The 6,555-nt window shown below is 34.8% G+C and overlaps 1 protein-coding gene across 1 annotated transcript in view; it reads left to right on the forward strand.

Annotated features, from left to right (window-relative positions):
- The window catches only part of LOC108759840 (uncharacterized), a 54,297-nt gene that overhangs the window by 16,511 nt on the left and 31,231 nt on the right, over positions 1–6,555 (forward strand). The window lies entirely within an intron of this gene.

A 6,555-nucleotide genomic window follows, 5' to 3' on the forward strand; every position in this document is an offset into this window, starting at 1 on the left:
TAGCAGACACGTGCAAAACTTTGCAGATAGTCGAAAGAAAAAATATTAGATAATATTTATAATATTGTTATTTTGAACAGTGTACTCATATAAACTACTTTAAATATTGATTATCTTTAAGAATGACTATAAAAATACACTATTTATCAATTATTGGAGAAATTATAGCCTATGGCCATCTTTTCCGTATGGCCATAATACCCTAGTGTACCCTACAACTCTAAATAAAATCGTCCTTTATAAAAATGTGATAAGACAAATTTATTTAAAATCGTATGTACCATTAAAATCTTATTATTTAACATTTTTGTCATTTCCAATAATTTCCATTTCCGATAATTGGGTCATGTCCATTAACTGGTACATACATTTACCTTAATCGAATTATTGAACGTTATATTCAGCTGCATTTAAGACCGAAATGTACGGACGCTATTACTTTGCTACTGCGCATCTTTGAGAATACAGCATCGAATCTAATTTCACCATGGTATCGTCGAACGGTGTTTCAGAGAAAGACTACTTCATCCGTCCATGCTTGAACGCGAACGGTTCTGTGTCGGTTTCCACACATCACCGGCACAATTCTGGGATTCTCGTTACGACTCGTCTCGTCCGTGCTTCTTTACTCTCGAAATTTTTCCATCGCACCGGTTGACTTGTGTAACGGATGCCATTGTCCTCGCTTTTAACCTAGCGCAGGGAGAACACGCAAAGAGCGAATAGTGCGCGATGAATTCGTCGAGTAAAATTAATTTCACATAGAATTTGATTTGAAGTATTTCCCAAAGATCTCACTATTCGATTCGCTCGGCATGGCGACGACGCAGGAGAAACGCATGTACGGAAATTTCCTCGACACGGCCTTGTGCACGCGCCAATGTCGACTTGAGCGTGCATAATGCGGGACACGCACGCGATACCGATCGCTTCGTTAACCACTGCTCGGCAAGTGCAAAGCTAGACATGGCATGTCGTGCGATGCGAAAACATTTTAACTTTTATATCTACCCATTTCCACCAATGTAGATTACCTTTAATCTCGATTCAACTTACTCATCTTTTTTTAATTCTAAAAATTAAAAAAAACATGAAGAATAAGTTGAACTAAAATTAAAATTAATCTACATTGGTATGGAAACGGGCATTAATTAATTTGTAAACTATTGTTGTATTTCAAGTTTTATTGTTTTAATAGTGTAGCAATAAGAATTTTTTTTCCTATTTTAATCTACTTATGCAATTCTAAATCACGAATGGATTCGGACAATCGGCGCTCTACCGTGTCCATAAATCGCAAACTGTTCACATTAAGTAACAATCGGAACCGTTTTCACATCAAATCGTTTATGGGACTCGCGCCACGCTGCGCAAATTGCTTGTAAATAGCGTCCGCGGTTGCACGAGAGCCTGGAAATGCCGCGATAGTCGCGTACGTGCCGTTCGGAACTTTAGGTGCGTGAGAAAACTCACGCCAAAAGAAACGAGAGGCTCCATACTGAAAGAAAAAGAAGAGGAACATTGCATAATTAGGGATTGCAATGCCGGTTACGTCGCATCTAAATGCATCCAGCTTCATAGAAACACACACTCTCACCCCTTCTTCTTACCCAGCCTCCTCCGATAATATGCTCTCTTACGCTCGTAATCGACGTACAGGGTGTATCAGAAACAAAAAATAGAATGGTAGCACGAACCTAATTCGATTTTTTCTTAATGGGACTGCATAAAAATATTACTGGTATATTTTATGGTTATATATTTTTATTTTATTCAATTTCTGATAAAATAAATTTTATTCAAATTGAAGAATAAAAGATTCGAGTATACAACTTAACTGTCCAAAAAAACGGTTCAATTCGTCCTGTCCTTTTTTTCTGATTCTTAGAACAAGAAAAAGATGAAAAGTAAGTTGAACCGTGATTAAAGTTAATCTGCATTGGTGGAATTCCACCTTAGTCATCAACCTTGAGGATAAATACAGTTTTCATTTTTCCAACCTTATTTAGAGAGAGAGAGCTTGTATTATTGACCACTTACTTTCCTCATTTATTATGTAAGATTAAGATCGCGAGTTGTGGGACATCCTGTAGATGCGAGTGCAACACGAGGGCGGGCACTTATACAGCCGATAGGCGCGTATCTGCGATTATTTATCCGTAGGTTGAACAAATACCACGGCGCATGGGAAAGGTCGTTGAAAAATCGCAGCTCGCGGCGCAGCAGCATTAGCGGAATAGAAACATCGTTATCTCGCGAGACGATGCAACACGCAGGCTGAGCCTCGCCGCGCGCGTCGATAACGCCTTCGATCGTGGAGCCGGTCGACCGAATGGTATTTGCAGCAGAGAGCCAATTACTATAAGTTTACGATCGCGAGCGGCTACCTGCCAGCGAAAACTCGGTTAGTCCTTAACCCTCACGTGCCGGACCCTTATCTTCCCCAGCTCGATCGTAATAGCTTGGACTCTGTCCATTTAGAATTCTTCTTAGCTGATCTAGACTGAGCACTGACGTAAAGAAAAATCGATCGTTTCATCGTTATTAATGATCTCAATGAAGCGAATCAATTTTTTTAATTATCTCATAAATTATTCACGATATTCACGTCGATTGAAGATGCAACAATAACATTTTTTTAAATTTATTTTACACTAAAAAATACTAAATTTTAATAAATATTTGTTTGAATAATTCCAAGTAGGGTAAGACCGCCCAAGAGTGCGCACTTTTTCTTTGAAGCTATGTAACTTGTACAAGGACCCAAGTTTGTACAGTAAAGTGATGCTTAAATTATTCCTTATACTTTAAACTAAAAATTCGTCAAGTATCAATTTAATACTATTACTTGCTTTTACAGGAGATTAATTCTGCTAAGAAAGGAAAAATGCGAACTCTTGAGCAAATGTCTTCTCAAGAGTTCGCATTAGATTGCACAAAAGTTTGCCCCGAAAAAAGTGTGGCTTATTAGGAAAGTAATGTTAATTAAAGTAAAAATAGCATTTATTTTTCATTAAACAGATATGTTTATAAGTACTTGAGTGTATTTTTCTATACAGAGTTCACACAAATAAGTTTTCGATCGACGGTCGATCCCGGCGCAATCGACATGGGCCCAGAGCCAACAGCTTTGTTACTGGATCCAATTTTCACCGAATTTAGAACTTGAATAAAGACCGTTACAAAATATGTTACTTATGATCGGCGTCTGCCAGTGCTGCTCATGTGTAAACTTTTAAACTGTTCTCAAATACGAACTCTTGAGTCATCGTGTCACTTTTTGCTTTTAATATAACTATATAAAAATTATTATAGATAATTTTTTTCGAAGTAAATATATCACTAAATATGAAGCAGAGACATGCATATACACAATATAAATAGTACAGATTCACAAAGCAACAATTTGATGTAGAAATCGATCAATTTATCCATGAAAAATATGAAAAGAAAATGGTCAAAATCATAAAATTTTTTAAATATCTTTTTTATTGCTGCAATGATCTTTTATACGCAGATTGGCAAACTAAAAAGGCACATTCTGTGTAAATTGCAGCTCTTACAATTTAATAGTTTCGTCGTAAAGCTCAACGCGAACTCTTGAGCGATGCGCACTCTTGGGCGATTTTACCCTAAATATTTACTAAATGCAAATATATATTTATTTCATATAAAAATCATTAATTCGATTTGACTATCAAGTTTTTTATTAAGTAAATATTTATTTACAGTACGTATAAATGTTCACTTAGTACTATTAAAAAAATATATGTATTAAGGTTTAATAAATTTTTTCAGTATATTTAAAATGGATTAGTTAATAAACACTTAATCTTAAAAATTTTGGATTTACAAAGAAATGAAAAATCTTTGTCAGCAAAGACTGACTCCAAGCTTTGTTTCAAATATCAGACGGGTCTCCATTAATTTCGAGACACTCTACCGCGTGCGTGTTCACATATCATGCAAATAAAACATTAGAGCGCACGTACGTGCTGGCGCGGCCGAGCCGTGCGAAAAGTCTAATAATCGTCAAGGTAGGAAACGGGGTCGGCGATCCCCAGGAGTCGCACGATCCGTTGAATTTACTGAAGCGAGGTACAATGTTTCCGAAGTAATCAGCGCTGCTAAAGGTCAGCTTGCACCTTTCTCGAGTAGCCGTTTATGATCCACGACGACGTGAAAACAACCGCGTGTTCCCTTTTGCTCGCGAAAGCAGGTGCCCTCGCGTGTCGTGCGGGCTGCATTTCCGCGCGACTATTAAAAAGTTATGATCGATCTATTTTTATGCTCTGTGTGATATAAAAGTTACATGATATATATACTACTGCTCACAAGTAAGACGAAAAAAATCTGTCATTAATTTTAAATTGAGTCCTTTAATTAAAAAAATTTGTTTTATTTTATACAAATATCTGATTTTACACATGTTTAAAGCAGTATTTCTTAAGAATGAACATACATAAAGCACTGAAATAATAGTTAACGATAGTTAAGGTCCTACTTGTAAAAAACATTATACTTCTAACATGAGTAAAATCACCCATTTCTATTATTGTAGTTTAATTTTAATCTTGGTTCAATTAACTCTTTAGATTTTTCTAATTTTAAAAATTAAAAAAGATGAGAGTAAAGTTAATCTACATTGTTAGAAATGGATATTTATTGACCAACATTATAAATATAGGAAAATTTATATTTGTTCTTTCAATCATAAGTTTTATTTTAATACTGTACATTTAAAAATATAAAATCAAATATATTCACGGAAATATTGTATATTAACGAAAAAAATAGATAAGGAAACCGCGACAAATAAAGTAATAAACTAGTCAACGCAATAACAGAATATGATTCAATACTGTCTTTTTTTCGACAATGTCTTTCAAATCGATGGCATTTCGCATCATTTTTATCTTAGCAAAAAATTAATAAGTAGTGATCTTTTGTGTTGCAATTTAAATGCTAATAATAATTACGTCATTCAGCCATAATAGTTTTTCAATATAATTTAAAAAATTCCACATTTATAAAATTTCATTTTTCACTAAAAAATGTGATAGGGGTGGAATGTACATACCTAGCGTTTTGAAAAGAATTAAGGAATGGGACCATTGATCTTGAATATAATAAATCGAGAATCCGATGTTGAATCAAATTCTTCGAGCGATTGTATTTGATTTACACATGTGTCCGATTGTAGTAAGCAGATATTGGCACACACGTAAGGTGTATAGCATTACGTAACGTCGCGAGTTTACGAACCCAAACGGATTATTTAAAGGCTTGTATGAATATATGTGTATGTGTGTACTACCTGCCCGAGGGATACGGATTAACGAATTGACGCCTGGAAACTTTCCTTTCCTTTCCTTTCCTTTCCTTGCACACGCGGTGAAAACCTCGGTAATGTTCAAACTAAGATACGGCTATTATTAAGAAAGAGAATTCCGGCTTCCGTTTGTGCGGTGCATTAATCCTTTTGGGATTCTGAATTTTTCTCAATTAAATCCAAGACTCGCTAAAGGTATTACGGTTTTAATTGGGAGCGCTTATGCAACGCAAAGACAGCTTCGCGAATCAGTTTTTTAGTTACAGCCTTTTCAGAAACGTACGTATTACGAAAAAGATTCTATATTTGCAGCGCTTTACGGTAAAGATAATCACTGAATTATAATTAGTCTTAGGGATAGAATTATAACTCATGTTCTCTGAATAATACACTGAGTATAATATTTTTTTACGGTGTACGCGCAATTTTCTTGCGAGGGGAATAATTAGCCGGTTAGCTAACAAGTGTAATGCAACGGGTTGTAGATTAGCGTTACTTTATCTTCGCACAGCGTGGTATACCGCCTTCGGCGACAATGTCGCGCATAATGCAATTTAGCGTTTAGTCAAGCGTGTCCCTCTCTCTTTACGCGAATTTTCGACTTTCACTCGCAAAAACATCCTCGCGAGTGAAAACCTGCGATAAGATTGAGGTAATGGTATAAGTTCCGCCAAATAATATAATGCTTGTCCATCGCGGTTAAGGCAACGTTAGAAAGCTTCACGACCAGACGATGTATCCGTTCAGTCGCCAATGTTTCGAGTAAATCACTAATGTCAACAATTTACATGGAATAAACTTTTATATAAATTAATTTGAAAATTAGTCTACATTTGAAATAATAACATGCTAAATATTATAAATAATATTTTAAAATATATAAAATATTAATTATAATATTTTCTATATTAATATTTTATAAGTATAAACTGATTTAAAAAAAATTTTTATATTATAATTTACGCAATATAATTACACTTTATTCATATAATAAATAATACATTCAAAAAGAAAAACATATTTATGATAATTATAAAAATAACAATTATACAAGTTTTATATGTAGAATTAACGTGCGCGCGCACACGCTCACGCACGCACACACGCACGCACAGAGTTGAATAACTTGTTTAGTAACTGCAAGAATTATAAAATATGTGTAATACATAGTTTATTCAACTACACTGAGAGAAAAGATATAGTATTGGTAACAAAAAAAGAGA

The sequence above is a fragment of the Trachymyrmex cornetzi genome, unplaced genomic scaffold, assembly GCF_001594075.2.
Source record: "Trachymyrmex cornetzi isolate Tcor2-1 unplaced genomic scaffold, Tcor1.1 scaffold209, whole genome shotgun sequence".
In the NCBI taxonomy this organism is placed as follows: domain Eukaryota; kingdom Metazoa; phylum Arthropoda; class Insecta; order Hymenoptera; family Formicidae; genus Trachymyrmex; species Trachymyrmex cornetzi.